Genomic DNA, 17,956 nt, shown 5'->3' on the forward strand with positions numbered 1-17,956 from the left:
CTTAAACTTTCAACGGGCGGAGGATGTTGGGAACCACTGAAATGTATAAGACCCAGCAGTTTGTCTTTGCGATCGTTTTCAATACTTGTAATTTACACTCAATTCTCACTCAAGCACTACATGCTTGCTCACATTGCTAAGCTTGTGTATTTCTCATTTCACTCATTTTCTGTACCACTAATCTCTTTCCATAATTTACTGTAATATTTTTTTGTACATACATTTTTGGTATTTAAGAACTTTCTTAACTTATGTATAACTACTTAGAAAAAATACATTGTCGAATAAAGCATATCGTGGTCGAGACAAATCAGTCTCCAGACTCTTAACAACGGGTTTTACCGAAGCCGCTCCATGGTTGGGCGGAGGTCCCACTAACCCCCACTGAATAAAATAAACACAGTAGTTTAATGTGGCGAACACAACCACACACACGCGGCTATTCGGCCAGAATGCCGGCACCTTGACGTCCAAGAAGAGAGAGGGAGATACTGAGAGGGAGAGAGACTAACTGGTCGACGGTCGGTGTCGTGGTTCAGAGGGCGGATACTGTCTAGTGGCTAGTGGCGGTGACGGTGAGAGCGGTGACGGTCTGGTGATTAATGATGATGACAATGAGAGCGGAGACGGTTCGGTGATTAATGATGACGACAGTGAGAGCGGTAGCGAGCGTGATGATCAGGCATGGGCAGAGAACGAGCACACGCTCAAAGAGCATAACCATCACGTGCAAGAATGATAGAATACAAGATTGCGCCGATCAGAGAGGATTTTTGAAAATGACATTTGTGTGACGTCACACTGGTGCAATTGCGAGAGAGAAATGCCAAAACGTGAGCAAGAATGGAAGAAGAAGAAAGAATGTTGCAAGGAAAACGTAAACAAGTTGCACAAGTGTGACGTCATGCAAACAACGATTCTGTCAAATTCGTTAAGAGAGGAATAGCGGTCCGAGATCGGCGCAACCTTTGTATTCTCTCAATCGTGCATCACGTGTACGTATGCAAGCAAGAGCGTAACGATGAGAACGCGGCAGCATGCAAAATGTATTAGGCACACTAACACATTCTCACTTTTAGCGATCGCTTGTTTGTGGTAGTGCACACCTCTGGTGATGTTGGTAAACGCTCACAGCACGGGTACTGCAGCCAATGAGAGCGGCGATGCTGATCGTGACGGCAGTAGTAGTCCCTTGTAGTAGTGACGGCCCGGCGGTGATGTTGACGGTGGCCCAATTAGTGGCGAGGGCGGTAGCGATCCCCCCGTAGTGAGAGTAGTATTGGCGGCCCTAGTTATAACAACGGACCCCTTTCCGTTACGACGGAGACGGCGGCCATGAACAGTGATGGTGACTGGCCGTACCTGCGGCGTCTGATGCTCGTGGCGGGGAGTAACGGTGACCCAGGGCGGTGAGAGCGTTAGTGGCCCGGCTGTTTGATGAAGATGATAACTTCGGCCCTGATTAGTAACGGAGGTGACGGCGGCCCTGGATGGCGATGATGGGAGCGGCCCTTACAGCTAGCAAGTAGCGGTCATCGGTAGCGGGCTGGCCTTGGGGCGGCAAATGGCGTCGGCGGCCCCGATGATGACGAAGGTGATAGCTCGGCCCTAATAGGTGGTGGCGGTGCCAGCGGCCCTGGATGACGATCGTAAGGCCAGCGGTCCTGAGAGGTGGCGGTGCTTGGCATCGGCTTCGGCCTAGGGGCGGCAGTGATTTCGGCGGCCCGGTGAACGCGAAGATGGTACTCGGCCCTGATAAGTAATGGCGGTGACAGCGACCCTGGTTACTGATGGCACGGTTAGCTAGCTAGTAGCGGCTCTCGGTCGTGACTTTGGCCCAGGGGCGGCAGATAGTGTTGGCGGTCCGAACGGTCACCTGCAAAAGCTACGGAAGCTGTTTAGTATGGCCCCAGGGCGGCAAGGCAGCCGTGTTTACCCGCCTCGGCACAGTGCCTGCTCGCCACGCGGTATTCTAAGAGGGTAGGAGAGTTTGTCTCCTGTCCACTGAGACCGTTGGCAAAATGATGGGTTTGGGGTCTGCGCGAGGGGTATTTCCCCTTTCACAGGCCCCTTCAACCTCTCGGCCTTTCCCATAGGAAAGCCAGGGGCACTCGGGGTTTTATGGCCTAAGCCTCCCGATGCGCTCCGACGCGCAATTTTGTGAAATCTGTTAAGTTTTCAACAGCAACTGTTTTTAAATAATAAAGCAACTTATTTTTCAAGTCTCTTATAAAGCCGATGTCTTCTGAGGTAACAGTGCATTTCTTTTGTAGACTAGCTATATAAATGTACATCAGGTGGATAATTAAATAATTTAGTAAAACTAATATATTTAAAAAAATACTTCATCAATATCCATTTTTTCAAAATTGTCGTATTCTCTACTAATTGTTTGAAGTCAATGAGTGTAATTCGATTGCTCGACTTGCTTTTCATAACAGCATTTTTCACTCGCTTGACTTGATGTGGAAAGAGTATATCAATGCCATATTTGAAATCAAATGAGTACACTGCAGCTGAACATTGATTTCAAAACTAACTATGAATCTCACTGTTTGTACGGTGTTTCTCACTAACCTTATACAGTTCACAGCAATGAGTTCATACTGTTTAGATGGAAGTGAGTAAACTCATGCTGTTGTCTGGTAGATATGTACGTATATACATATGTATGTTAGTGTAGCGTAGGGGAGCTACGTTACAAAGCGTAGGCGTCAGTTCTGCACCGTCACTGTCAAATGAAAAGACTTAGCCTCTGGATGTGTAATAATGTATTTTTTTTCGGAGGAGGGTTGCCACTGTTTAAAAAACTATAAGATGTTCGTTGGATAAAAAAATGTAATAACAAATGAAAGTGCATGGCTTTCGCATGTACAAAAACTTTAAGTTTTTTGAGTAGGGTTGCCACCTATTTAAAATTACTATCTGCTGAACGGATTAAGACAAGATTTTTTATGTATATAATAAACGAAGTACATGATGACATATGATTTCTTCCTAGAAATACTTAAATGTACATCCGTCGCCGGCTAGTATAATATATTTGAAATGAGAAAAGACCAAAGAGAAACTGGATATGATAGAAAATCAAAAGCACTTACATATGTACGTTACTCCAAGCTGGATCAGCAGGCGCCTGGTGAGTTGCCTCGGTGTGGTGAGTTAATGCTCTTCTTAAAACTAGGTCATACATACTACATACATATTTACATGTTCGCAATTTAGCACAATTCAAGTTCAAGGTGAATGCTATTTTTTTACATTTTCGCACACGATACCGCTACGAAATGAGGAAAATTTAAGTTCAATGAGAATTCTAATTTTAGATTTTTTACAAATGATCCCGCTACGATCTTATGCACTGCCAATGACGGTGTGAAAATTGATAAAGAGGGGGATGTTAGGTCGAAACAACAATTTAGTTACTATTATTTTTCCTTTCAGTTTTTTCTTCTTCTTGATATACTATTTAATTTACATATACATACGTTTATGAGTATGGTCCTAAACTTGGATCTTAGTTCATAAATCATTTGAGTGGCCAAAAAGGATTATTTAAGTTGTTCTTTTGCTCTTTTTTCATTATCTATAATGTCGACTATCTAAATAAATATTTTTTCCCAATTTCAATATGTGATTGGTCTATTTTGACATAGAATTCCAAATAAGTCATCAAGTAGAGTCTCAGACACAATTTAAAATTGTATTAAAAATTTAATACTAAAAAAATCGCTGTTTAAAATATTAAGATCTTTTTTTCTCTAATCATAAGGAATGGATCTGCTTATAGCGCACGTAGGAAATTTATGGTATTTTGGTATGTCTCAGCTATGACCACTTGTACAACGAACATATAGCGAAGAGGGCCCACGTGGTCTGCTGAGCGTCGATCTACTCGCTACCGCAAGGATCGACCACGCTTACTAGGTGCAAGTTGGAGTTTCTGCTATTCGGTGGCTTGCTAGGAAGATTGGTGTTTGCCTTTTGCCACAATTATTATCCGCTTGCATATGCTTCCACGTGATTGTATCCATCAGCACGGTGTCTGGTGATGATAAAAATAACGGCCGTAGCCAAAGGACTTGCTACTCAAAGATCGCAATTGTTTTAAAATACGATTACCTTGCTTTTTTCTGTGTCGATACCCGGAGTTTCAGTGTACAATCTATACTTTTTAATTTTATTTGAATCGACGAATAAAACACATTATGCCGCTAATACTTAAGAGGTGTTTTACTTAACACAACTAGTCACGTTGACGATCGGGATTAAAAAGGCAGAATCTCTCTTAGCGGAAATCCAGCTTCACATTTTCTCACACATATTGACAGCCGATCCGTACTTTTCACTTCCCACCCAGGGTTATATAAAATGTCTTCACATAACAAAATTTTTAAGACATAGGCCCGTAGTCATAAAGAAGTTAGACAAATGTTTCACGATTCATTTCATTTCATTTCATTTGTTAAATGTATAACCATTAGTACAATAAGATATAATCTTTTGTAGTACAACAAATTGCTGATTTAAATATAGACAAAGAGAAAAGCATACATACATACATTTGCAAACTTAAGAATAAAAACAAGGACAAATAAATAAACTAACATTATAATTATAATCCCTAAACAATAAAGATTAAGAGTACTAAGGAATACGATAAGAAATACAAACATACAAAGATAGAAAATAAATTAAGAATGTTGATAAAGATTGATAGGCAAAGATAGATGGCCAGTCTATTCAAAACATTATTTCTTAAAATGTGCGTAAATAGATTGCTTAAAGTTGCTTCTGCTTTGACTACTTCTTACACCAGCAGGGATAGAGTTCCACAAACGTATAGCGTTGACGAAGAACAGTCTCTCTGATGCTAACGTACTAAAGTGAGGGACAATTAGATCCGTTACCCGTGCAGACCTAGTAAATACTAACTTATTAAAAAGGTAACCTGGAGATTCCATAGCAATCAGTCTATATAGAAAAACACAGTTTCGGGCTTTCAAATATTCTATTATTTCACAACCCAAGAGGCTACACTTCCACGGCGATATGTGCTCGAACCTTGTGAGACCCGTTAGGGTTACATTATTAAACAAAATATCAACCTTGCGCATCGAGTTGCTATCAAGCTTGCTGTAAACTACCTCAGCGTATGTGATTTGCGGCATTATTATTTGTAGTGCAAGCTGACGCCTTGTTCTCAGTGGAGTATAAAATCCAGACACCTTTAAATTTCTTAAGGTAGCATAAACCCTCCCAACCATTGCATTAATATGGTCTGTACAAGTCAGGTTAGAGTTTAGTATAAACCCTAAATTTTATACCTTGCTGACGATTTACAGAGGTTTGTTAGCGATGATCAGCGGCGATAAAAAGCTGAAATCTATGTTTTTCTTATTAAGTATTGGCAAAACAAGTGATTTATCACAATTGAGATGCAAACCATTGGCATTCGCCCAATTGGAAAAAACGGATAGCTCAGCATTAATATCGCCGCACTATCGATCTGCTTGCACCAGAGGAGCCGATAAGTATAGTTGAATATCGTCAGCATAGGCATGGAGATTAGCTTTTAGGCAGACCTGAAAAATGTCATTTAGAAATAGGCTAAAAAGAAGTGGGCCAAGTATAGATCCCTGAGGCACCCCAGCAGGCACCCCCTTTAGCTGAGAGAGCTCAGAACCAATTCGTACACGTTGGAGCCTGCCAAGCAAATAGCTACTGATAAGTTGCAGAGCACTTCTCCCAAATCCAAAGTATCTTTCAAGTTTAGTGCATAGTAGCGCGTGATTAACCGAGTCAAAGGCTTTAGAAAAGTCTAGTAAACAGAGCAAGGTTAAGTGATTTTTATCGAAGGGTCGCCGAATGTCATCTAGAATTTTTAATATGACAGTGCTGCAGCTATGGCTTCTTCGAAAACCTGATTGAAGTGGCGAGAGGAGATTATGTGTTTCAATATGTATCGAAATTTGTTAAGCCATAAGTGTCTCAAAGACTTTGGACAAAGCAGACAAAATACTGATTGGACGAAAATCATTTGGACAATTTGTAGAACTCTTTTTAGCGACAGGTAACACAGAACCAATTTTCCACTTATGTGGAAAACGAGAGGTTGTTACACCGTGATTTATGATGTGAGTGAGAGTTCCAAGGATAAAGGGTAGTGTAACTTTTATAAACTTTATTGGAACACCATCTTCTCCTACAGCATTAGACCTTATACCAAGAACACATCTACTCACATCATATTCGGTTACTGTAGAAAACTCAAAAGACGAACCTTCGAAACACAAGCGACTACATGGAACAAAAGTGGGGGCTACTACATTAGACACACAAGACCCAAGAAAGGCATCATTGACGTCGTCAGGTGATAGAGTGCATCGCACATTCTCCTTACTACGTACCCTAAGACTACTGATATTGCGCCACAAGACACCCGGTGGTAGATTGGAATCCAGTTTATTTGCGTAGTAAGCGCGCTTTGTGTACCTTGTAAAGGAAGTTGAATTACTCCTAGCCGACCTAAATGCATCCCAGTTCGATAAGGTGGGATTTTTCTTCCAACGTGAATGGAGCTTGTTTCGCAATTTGATGGCCGACTGAACCTTTCTATTATACCACGGGCAAGACGAACATCTAACAGGGACAGTGCGAACAGGCACATGTTTGTCGAAAGCATCTCTAAGAGTACTAACAAGGAAGTTAAGTTTGGCGTCAACTGATTGACAATGCCAGCATTCAGCCCAGTCTATTCTGCCAAGGTCCGAGAAAAGTGCATCTAAATTAATACTCCGGAAGTCCCTATACGAAAATGTCTGATCGTCACGACTCCGCTCATCATTAATGTCCAAGCAACAAAAAATTAGATCATGGTCAAATAAAAACGTGATTTGGTCAAATTTTAAAACACAGGTCAAGTCGGAAACAATAAAATAGTCAAGTAGGCGTGGACTACAATTTACCGCATATCTTGTTGGTATCACCATGTTTACCATCGAGAGCCCCGCGCATGCAACATAGTCTACGAAATTTTCACTGTAACAGTCACGCACAAAAGTATCCACATTAAAATCTCCACAAACAATGATATGATTATAATCAACAAGATAGGCAGACATGACATCAAAAAACGGACTAAGACTAACAGATTTATGCGGATTATAGACACAAGAAACAAGTGCTTTAAAATTTTTACCTGTTATCTCTACAACAAGGAATTCAGTGCCATGGCTTAAGGACATTGTTAAATTTTTCATCCGTAAATGGCTTCTGCAATAAATAGAAACTCCACCACCTCTCTTGCCGACGCTATCGTTACGTAGAAGACTGTAATTTCCTATGTCAACAGAGGAGTCACTAAGCCACGCATCAAACCACGTCTCAGATACAAAAATAACATCAATTGACGAACATTCAAACACATTCCTAACATAGTCCATCTTATCAGTATTCAAGCCACGAGCGTTGAAGTGCACTATGTTAAGGCACTTCTGACGACTACAGAGAACATTTAACTTAGCGAGACTGTTTACATCAGCGCTAGAAACCCTATATTGTACACTCATGCAAGGTGCAAGCAGAAACAACTTCACTCATAGAGAACACAGATAAAGAATTGAAAAGAATGGCCATCTTTACAAAGTAATAAACACAATAAAAGGTATAACACACGTAGTAATTATAGAACATAGATATATAACAGCAAAGAGCATTAACGAAATCGCTGCAGTTCACTCTCATTGCAAATTTTGGTTGCGGGCTCATTCGTATCATGCTGCACATGTACAAAACCCCTCCCCAATCCGAGCGATTCTAAAAAATATATATATTTTTTCCCCAGTATTAGGTACCTTTATTTTATTAAATTTATTATTATTATCTTTCCCTTTTTTTTGTTTATAGCATTACTCACAACTATTTCAAGTTAATCAAATTCTTATTGAAGTGAAACTTCTTTAGCCGCGGTTGGTTGGTTGGGAGTAAATTTGGCAAATTCAACGGAAATTGCACACGGAAATGGTGCAACGGAAGTGATGCAACGGAAATGTTGCAATGGGAATGGTGCAAAGGAAATGGTTGGGGCTGAAACAAGTGCTTCTTGTGTGTATGCATATGGTATTAATTTAACAAAAATTTGCTAATAAAAGGTTAAAGAATAACACTTAGAATGAAAGTAAAGGTGAGTACGTACATAGATAAAGGATAAAGGCAAAGGTAAAAATAAAACCAAAACAAAGATGCGTACAGATATAGGCAAAAATTAAGACCCAAGGTAAATTTAAACACTTCACTTATATAAGGGCAAAGTTGAAGGGGTATATGTACATACATTAAAGTGGTCCCAAAATGTGTGTAAAAAAAATAAGGTCGCATTTTTAATGCCGCCAGCCCCTAGGATTGTTCTATACCAAAAAAAAAATATACCTTTGTTTTTTTATTTTGAAAAAAAAAAAATTAGGGAGTGGTCAAAGCGCTCAAAGTTTTCAATGTACTTTATATGGGGAAAAAACAACTTTTCGTAGAAATAGTGTAGAATTCTTGCAAATCAATATTTTTCGATCGGAAAACTTTGCTTATCTTCAGGATATTCCCGGTAATAAAACCCAATTGTTCGTTTAACAATTTTTTCATGGTAACTATATTTTATAGGTCCTAGAAAATGCACCAATAAAAAATCTTTAATCATAAAAAATGGTTAAATAAACTATTGGATATTAATATTTGAAGTCTCCTGAAGAGAACCACAGTTTTACGATTGAAAAATATTGATTTTCAAGAGTTTTATACCATTTTTACGAAAATTTGTTTTCCCCCCATATAAAATACATGGAAAACTTTGAGCGCTGTGAGCACTCCCTAAATATTTTTTGATTTCAAAAAAAAAAAACAAAAGGGGAATATTTATTTTCGGTTCAGAACAATCCTAGGGGGTGGCGGCATTAAAATTCCGACTTTATTATTTTGGACCACTCTAATGTACATAGCTGAAGAAAATGATAAACATAGAAGTAAAGGCAAAGAGGAGGATGAGGATACCGATAAAAGTAAAGATGAAGATAGGGGAAGAAAGATTAAAATAAAGGTATTTAAAGAGGAAAGGATATAGAGAGAGACACAGAGACTCAATCTGGGAACTATTTTGGGATTTTCGGGATTCTTGAGACTTATCGATAAAATAGTCGATATTTTTATCGGTTTGTTATCGATATTTATCGATTTTGTTATCGACATTTATCGCTTTTGTTATCGATATTTACCCATTTTGTTATCGATATTCATAGATTTCTTTATCGATAATTATCAATTTTGTTATCGGTTCTTATCGATTTTGTTATCGATTCTTATCGACATTGTTAGCGATATTTATCGATTTTGTTAGCGATATTTATCGATTTTTGTATCGATATTTATCGATTTTGTTAGCAATATTTATCGATTTTGTTATCGATATTTATCGATTTTTTAACCGATATTTATCGATTTTTTTTTTCAATATTTATCAATTTTGTTATCGATATTTATCGATTTTGTTATCGATATTTATCGATTTTTTTATCGATATTTATCGATTTTGTTATCGATATTTATCGATTTTGTTATCGATTTTCTAATCGATTTAGCTACCAATGGTATTATCGATGCTGCTATTGAAATTTTTATCGAGGTTGTCATCGATTTTGTTATCGATATTTTGATGAACGTTATAATCGATTTTGTTATCTATAGAGTATAAAGATAAAAATGAAGAAAATAGAAAAAACAGACTAACATGAATGTTATTAAAACGAACAGTGGTAGAGGTAGGGATCTACATTGCTAGAAAAAAAGAGAAAAAATATAACCTTAAGCAAAAGCAGATGTGTGTATGTATAGATAGATATGTAAGTAACGTAAGTTTCACTTCTACAGTGTGGCCCAGGCGCACTTACTTTTTTTTTAGTTTAATTATAATTAAAAGTGTCAGAACAATTTTAATTACGTAAAAAAAATTGTAGGTAATATTTAAAAGAATAAGAAAAAAGAAAAATATGTAAAAAAAAATGTTTCCTGGCAGCGGGATTCGAACCTACGACTTCCCGGCTTGCTAAATCCGCGATCCTGCAGCGTACACAGTGTGAACTAATTAAAGTACTTATATTTCTTTATATTGCCGAGTAAATTTTTTCTCTTCACATGGATAGCTCTGTTCTCTCTCATCTTAACAAAAACCTGTTTCTAAGATTTCTACGATTGATACAACTTTAACATCCATTCTAAACTGAAAACTATATCTTAACAAGAATGAGTTTAAATTTGCATACATAATACATATATTTTCTGATAATAATAATCGCGCTCACAAACCCAGCGCAAGGGCACCCGACAATTCTCGAAATCTTCGATTTCCCAAAAGGATACTTTTCCACGCACATGCGCGAGCATGCTCGCCAACATGCTCGTTGTCGCAAAGACACGGATGATGCAATTGCAATCTTTTTAACTTAGCTTTTTTTATGTATGTGCTACTTAAATTTGTTTATATTATACTTGTATGTATGTACATTAGGGTGGTCCACAAAAAAGTAAAGTCGGAATTGTAATGCTCTCACCTCCTAGGATTGGTCTATATCGAAAAGAAGTATACCCATATTTTTTTATTTTGAAATCAAAAAATTTTTAAAAGGTCGCTCAAAGCGCTGAAAGTTTTCCATGTATTTTTATATGTAGTGCTGCCAGATATCTCCGTTGGCAAGCCGGGACATTTTGGTAAATGTAACCCAACAATCACAAAACCAGTAATATTTTTCGTTGCTGTGAACTTGTTTCAAAACTTCTGACTTTTCTTTAATATAATTGTAAAACTCTGTGCACGCAATTTTTAACGTTTGTACTTATATTGAGCGAATTTCTTTCCTTAGTCAATTGAGATGAAATAAGAGAACTTATCCACATTAGAGTTATGACCAGGGAACGGATTTTTAGGACCTAAAAACCTATAAAAAAGGCAAAATAAAATAACGAAATAGGCTGGAAAAGGCTAAATAAAATAGTGAAAAAGGCAGGAAAAGGCACTAGGTGTTGCAAAAAAAGGCAAAACAAAATAGCGAAAAAGGCAGGAAAAGGCACTAAAAAAAGACAGAAAATACGAAGAACAATCAAAAAATACATTTATATTAGAAATGTTTATATTACAAGTAAAAAGAGAAAAAATATGAACTAATTTCATTATATGAAAAATGTGTACTTTGAATCTTTGACTATTTTATCCTTTCGAGTTTCTAACTCATAAAACTTTAATCCGTATAGTTCTAGTAACATTGAACCACAAGATGCATTTTGAAGTTTTCTGGCAGCATTTTCATTCGATTTTCGCGAAGAAAAGCCTTGAATGTACTAAATGTGTGCTCGACGTAAGTTGATACAAGCGGCGCCCAATTTAAACATGGAACGTTTGAAACGTCCATATTATCAGGAATAAGGGCGTTTTCCTCGCCCTTTACAATTTTATCCACACCCCTTATTGTCTCCAAGCCTTCGTTAGCTGAGAAAACGGCTTTGAATTTTTCCAACACCAATTTGGCAAGATGTCTCTGCGCTTCTATAAGCCGCATGGGCAATGTGTATATTTTTTAATCTTAAAAAAAAAAATTGTAAATGCTATAATCACTTTTTTAAAGGTAGAAAAGGCAAAAAAAGGCAAATATCTTAAAAAAGGCAAAAAAAACGCAAATATCTTAAAAAAGGCAAAAAAGGCAACATCAAATGTGTATATATGGAATCAGGGAAAGCTAAATCGTGGACATTCTTAATCGAATATACTCTATCTCTTCAGCAGAAAAAAAGGCAATTTCCATAAAATCCGTTCCCTGGTTATGACTATTAGGTATGGTGCAAGGCATATTAAGCAAGGTAGAAGTGATTTTGACATTTCTCTCTTTTGAACACCGACTATAATGTCAAATGATGAATAACTTTTAACCCTTTTCAAGATGGCATTTTCTAATTTTCATTAAAAATTCAATTATGTGCTTTGAAATAGTTTTGAATTGTGTGAATTTGTTTGTTTTTCGACCACATGCATTTATAGATATGTACATAAATATACAAAAAAGAAAAGAAGCGGGACCTACGAGCGTTGCGTTGTGTGGAAAATGGTGCGATACTTTAAGGCGCCTAGTTGCGAAATTAGAAGACTTGGTTGCCTGAAGCACACAGAATTTCAGAATTTAAGAGTAGTTTCTTACAATATTATGCACACATAACCACGTCAGGACCTAGATTTACACTAATATACATACGTATGTAGAAGAAAACATTAAATAGTTTTTTTTTAAGTGCGGATGTTTTTAAAAATAAATATTTCAATAAGAAACTATACCCACAAAAACATTGGGCGACGGTTGCGGCGCCTGGTTGCGCGGGTTCTGAGCCTTCTGCCCCGGGCTTCCCTTGTTGGTGGGCGTCTTGTCTGGCCTACGTGAAGATGCGCGCTGCTTGGGCTGCTTCTTAAGTTGGCCCGTGCGCGCATGGTTGTTCGCTGCCACATGCAGCAAAGTGTGATGCGCCAACCCGCAGTGTTTGCAGCTGCCCGGCGAGTCGCATTCGCCGGTTGTGTGGGTGAGCGCAAGGCAGTTGACACAATACCTTTGCGCCCGGGATACTGCCAATCGCTGCGGTGGCTTCATGGCCTTGAAGGCCGGGAACGTCCTGAGCGCGTGATACTTGTGGCAGAGCCGACTTTGGAGGCAGTTGTCCGTCTCTGTCGTTGGAGCCAGGGGGCATGCCTTCCGCGATGCCATGATCTCTTCAATCTGGAAGTAGAAGCAAAGGCAGAGAAAGGAGAATTACTTGGGTACAATATTTAAACGGGAAGTTAAGACCCTTAATATACAGGGGAAGGTGTATATCTACTTATTTATTGTGCTTTCCGCGGATAATTCTCCGTGGGAAGGAAGCACAGTTTGACAAGTGGCCGCGTGATAACTCTATTTTATGTGCGGATTTCTACGACACGTATGTGGTTATCAGTACCGTGGCGAATGTTTTCGATTCGTCCCTATCGCCACTCGGTGAGGGGGAGCGAATCTTCTTTGACCACGACGATGTCGCCTGGCTGAGGATCGCGTTGTGGGGTTTTCCACTTGTATCTCTTCTGAAGATCTTTGAGGTAATCTTTTTTCCAGCGGCGACTAAATTGGTGGTAAAGTGCTTTGACTTTCTCCCACCGGTTTAGTAGAGAGAGGTCTTCCGCATTAGGCTCCGGAATGGCCAATAGCGGTGCACCTCGAAGGAAGTGACCCGGAGTAAGTGCTGTCATATCAGCTGGGTCTTGGGAAAGTGCGGACAGAGGCCTCGAGTTGAGGACTGCTTCAATTCGTACCAGAAACGTCGTGAATTCTTCAAAAGTAAACTTGTGGGTTGCAGCGGTTTTCTTTAGATGGATTTTAAAGCTTTTCACTGCAGATTCCCACAAGCCGCCCATGTGGGGGGCGCTGGGTGGTATATATTGCCAGTTGAAGCCTTGAGGGGCATATTTTTTGACAATGTCTGCGGAGCATGCGTTAAGGAAATTAACAAAGTCGCGTTCTGTAGCGCGCTGGGCGCCAATGAACATTTTTCTATTATCGCTTATTATTTTTGAGGGGAAGCCTCGTCTGCCGACAAAGCGGGCGAATGCTGCTCGAAAAGCCTCGGTTGTAAGATCCGAGCATAGCTCGAGATGCACTGCCTTTGTGGAAAAACAGACCAAAACTGCCACGTATCCCTTGATAAGGGTGGTAGATCTTAGCACCGATGCTCTAATTTGGACTGGCCCAGCAAAATCTACTCCAGTTTTGGAAAATGGGAGTGAGAAACTGCAGCGCTCAGGGGGTAGAGCATCCATTATTTGGGAGCGTGGTTGTTGCTTGTAAAGCGTGCACACTTTGCATTGAAAAAGCATTTTTTAATCAGAGGTTTTAGCTTTGGTACGTATTACTCCTGCCTTACCATTTGGAGCATTCATCGTGTTTTTGCGTGAAGAAGCAGCGAATGTAAGAACTCCAAATATAGCTGGCAGAACCTCGATTCGGCAGGGAGAATTATTGGGTGCCTTTCATTATAGCTCAATATGGAATGTGCTAATCGGCCATTAACCCGTAGAAGTGCGTATTTGTCCAACGAAGGATTGACAACAAGAAGAGGACTTTTTTTGTTAAGTGGCTTTTTATCTTGCAAAGCGTTTTTTTCGCTCGGAAAATGGCGTGATTGGGCTGCGTTGATAAGACGCATTTTTGCATGTTGGAACTCGTTATGTGTCAGATGTGGATAGGTGATTGTAGCTAACCCCTTTGATTTGTTGCGGGAATTGCTCACGAAGCGTAACATGTACGCAGTCACGCGGAGTGCTCGAGAGAAAGAAGAAAAGCGATCAAGAAAATCGACCTCTTCTTCGAGCGCGTGATATACCTCCACTTTCGCTTTTCTGGTGGAGATGCACTGCATGCCTTTGACCTTGGCCATGCATCCATGTGGTAAGAGAGCCATTTTGGTCCGTGCTACCAGAGAGGGAGGGATTCGCCAAGTCCTGCGGTTTGCAGCCACTGGTGGCGAGGTCGGGTGGATTGTCTTGGCTGGCAACATGGCGCCAGGTACCGGTTGGAAGATATTCCCGGATTTGGGAGGTATGATCGGATACATACGTCTTCCATGTACATGGCGGCTTTTCAAGCCAAGCTACCACATTCTCTGAATCTGGCCGTAAGAATGTGTTGCACAATTCTATTTTGAGCTGTTTTCGAACAGTGGCGACCAGTTTTGCGACTAAGGCTGCACCACACAGCTCCAGGCGTGGCAAGATTACCGTCTTCAATGGTACGACTTTGCTTTTTTGCAACCAAGAGAGTGGGATATCTTTGGTTGCTAGCATCTACGTGGATGTAAATCGCAGCGCAATATGCTTTTTCCGAGGCATCGCCAAGCCCGTGGATTTGGGTATCTTACCCCGGAGTGAAATTAACCCATCGAGGGATTTCGATGTAGCAGATGGCTGGCAGATTTTTTGCAAACTGTTGCTATTTTGCTAAGGCTATAGGTTTGGCACATTCGTCCCAATCAACGCCATCCAGCCAAAGTTCTTGATGCAGAATCTTTGCTTGAATCATCACTGGCGACAGCTGTCCTGCCGGGTCAAAAAGTTTTGCGACAGAGGAAAAGATTTTTCGCTTTGTGACGGCATTCGATGTCGATGCAGGCAGAATGGTGTAGGAAAATGTATCTGTCAGTGCGTTCCATTGTATACCAAGAGTTTTGGTTGTGGAAGCGCTCCCAAATTTCAAAAATTGGAGTCGAGAAGATCCTCATTTGGAAACTTTTCTAAAATGGCCGGATGATTGGCCGTAAGTTTCTTTAGTATGAAACCAGCTGACTTCAGCGTTTTGATCACTTGTACAAGTGATTCAGTGGCGTTGTCAATATCATGACTTCCGGATAGGATGTCATCCACATACGTTTCGGTTTTAAGTATTGTGGCAACCCAGAGAAACGTCGCTATAGTGTCATCTGCTAATTGATGTAGGGTACGAATAGCGAGGTATGGTGCACAATTAACGCCGAACGTTACGGTTTTAAGATTATAATCGGTGACAGGAGAGTCAACCGATGTGCGAAACAAGATTCGCTGAAAATGTTTATCGTCCTCATGGATGAGTATTTGACGATACATTTTTTCCAATGTCTCCATTGAAAACGAATCTGTGCATTCGCCACTGCAGAATAAGCAGCATGAGATCTGGTATGAGTGTGGGACCAGTGTGCAACACGTCATTCAGGGATTTTCCGGAACCAGATGTTTTTGACGCGTTGAATACCACGCGAACTTTGGTGGTCACCTTATCTGGTTTGACGAGGGCATGATTAGGCAAGTAGAACGAGAAGTATTTGTCATTAGATATTATCTCGCATGGCTTCGTGTGCTCCATATGACCGAGATATTCTTGCAACACATTATTGTACATTGTGCCCAAGTCTCCTTTTTTCTGGAGCGATCGTTCCATACTGAAAAACTGCTGGAGTGCAGCAGACCGAGAGTAGCCTAGAGACAGTTTTTTTTGGAAATTCTTCCTTGAAGGGAAGTCGCACAATGTATCGACCTTTTGGGGCACGAGTCGTTGTTGTTGCATATATATGCTCCCATGCCTGATCTTCAGGTGAAATTTGTGGAGGTAGTGGAATCCCCTCCTCTTCCCAAAACTTTCGAAGCTGAGAGCTGAGAGTTGCATTCGAGCACTCTTCTATTTGTGTCGAGAATGACACCACATTTTCGGATATTGGACCACTCAGAATCCAGCCAAATATTGTTATTTGCGCAAGTATAGTGTCGCAAATCTTGTGTATACCTTCCAGCAGGATTTGTGGGAGTATATCGCTGCCGATTACCATATCAGTTTGAGCTGGTATGTGGCAGCTTGGGTCAGCAAGTTCAAGGATCTTCAATCGCTGCCAGTTTTCACGGCTAATGGTGAATGTAGGCATGTGCCTCGTGAGCTGAGGTAACACGATAGCCTGTCTGTTTATTCGTTGCATGGTTTTGGGTGCAACCAATGTTAGTGGACAAAGCTTTGAGGAGCTTTGTACTACGTGTCCACTAATGCCGGAAATTTCGAACTTCGAATGTTCGAATGGTAGTTTCAACCGCTTCTGAACTTTGAAATGAAAGTTTTTTGTGAGCCTTGATCAATCAGGGCTCTAAGTTGAAACAATCCCCCTCGTGTTCAACTGCGACCATTGCAGTTGGAAGGAGAATTTTGCTATCATTGTCGGTGTGCAATGATTGTATTTGTGCTTGTTTGGAACAGCACGGTTGCACGCTGGAAATGGAGCTTAACTGCGCTTGTCGAGCGGGAGGTGTCGACTGGGCAGTGGTGTGTTGTGCGGCGGTTTCATTCGCTCGCGCACTGGAGTGTCGAGATTGTGGTTTGGGATTCATGTGCAGCAGGGAGTGATGCCGTTGTTGGCAATGTGTAGATGACCACTTGCTCGGACACTCATTAGTGCTATGAGTATTACCAAGGCAGTTTTTGCACGGCTTGGTTTGGTTTGCGAATTGTAATCGGTTTGGTACCGAAGTTCGCTTAAATTGTGGGCAGGCTCTAATGGGATGAGGGGACTTGCAGTAAGAGCAAGTTGTTTCCTTCTTAGGTTTTGCCACAAAGGTTTGAGTCCCGTTAAAGGACCTGTTTTGCGCAGCATTTTGATGAGCGACTGGTTTTTGTTTATTTTGGATTGGATGAAGCCCGTTAAGTCTTTCGACTACTTCGTATCTTGATGTAAGAAAATCGTCCATTTGTGACCATGAGGGTAAATCTCTTCGAGAAGAGAGAGTTTCGGGCAATTTGGATGAGCATATGTACACCAATATGGGACGTCTTGGGAATTAAGAGCTGACAGAAAGTTGTTTATTGATGTTTGTAGCCTTTGAAGTTGCTCGCTATTATCGGATTGAATAGTGGGCAAAGTCATTAAATTTTAATTTGGTTGTCAACCAGGATATGTTTGTTTTCGTATCGTGACCGTAAAGCTTCCCAGGCCAGCTCGAAGTTATCATCGCTGAGCGGGCATTGCTTGACGATGGAGCCGGCTTTTCCTTGGGTTTTGTATCGGAGGTGATACAATTTGTGAGCACGGGCGAGCTTCGGGTGGTTGATGTACACCACTGTGAACACGCCACGAAAAGCGGGCCATTCTTCGTAACCGTCGTAAAATGTCTCCGTGTCACAAGGTGGGACTTGAAGAAAAACATTTGCCCCTGCCGGGGTGTGTTCCACGCGGGGTGGTGGACTCGGTGCGGCGATTGCTCTAATCAACGACAGTTGATCGGCAATTTTAGCTTTGGTCACCTCATATAATTCAAGGCAAGTGAAGTATTTGCCTTCTACCGAATTCTTAAAGTTTTCTGGTAAGCTGTCATCTGGCTTTGAAAAAACCAAATCAT

General features: G+C 40.5%; 1 protein-coding gene across 3 annotated transcripts in view; it reads left to right on the top strand.

Moving 5' to 3' along the window:
- The first annotated feature begins 3,010 nt into the window (after positions 1-3,010).
- LOC118749167 (UDP-glucose 4-epimerase) overlaps positions 3,011-17,956 on the top strand; it is a 519,161-nt gene continuing 504,215 nt past the window's right edge. The window contains exon 1 of one of the 3 annotated variants that reach the window (XM_036483940.1): positions 3,011-3,139. The gene's annotated coding sequence lies outside the window, so the exon portion shown is untranslated. Of the gene's footprint in view, positions 3,158-17,956 lie in introns of all 3 variants that reach the window. The other 2 variants (XM_036483938.1, XM_036483939.1) reach the window with 2 other exon arrangements.

The sequence above is a fragment of the Rhagoletis pomonella genome, unplaced genomic scaffold (genome assembly GCF_013731165.1).
Source record: "Rhagoletis pomonella isolate Grant_MI unplaced genomic scaffold, Rhpom_1.0 Rhpom_scaffold_00014, whole genome shotgun sequence".
Classification (NCBI taxonomy): domain Eukaryota; kingdom Metazoa; phylum Arthropoda; class Insecta; order Diptera; family Tephritidae; genus Rhagoletis; species Rhagoletis pomonella.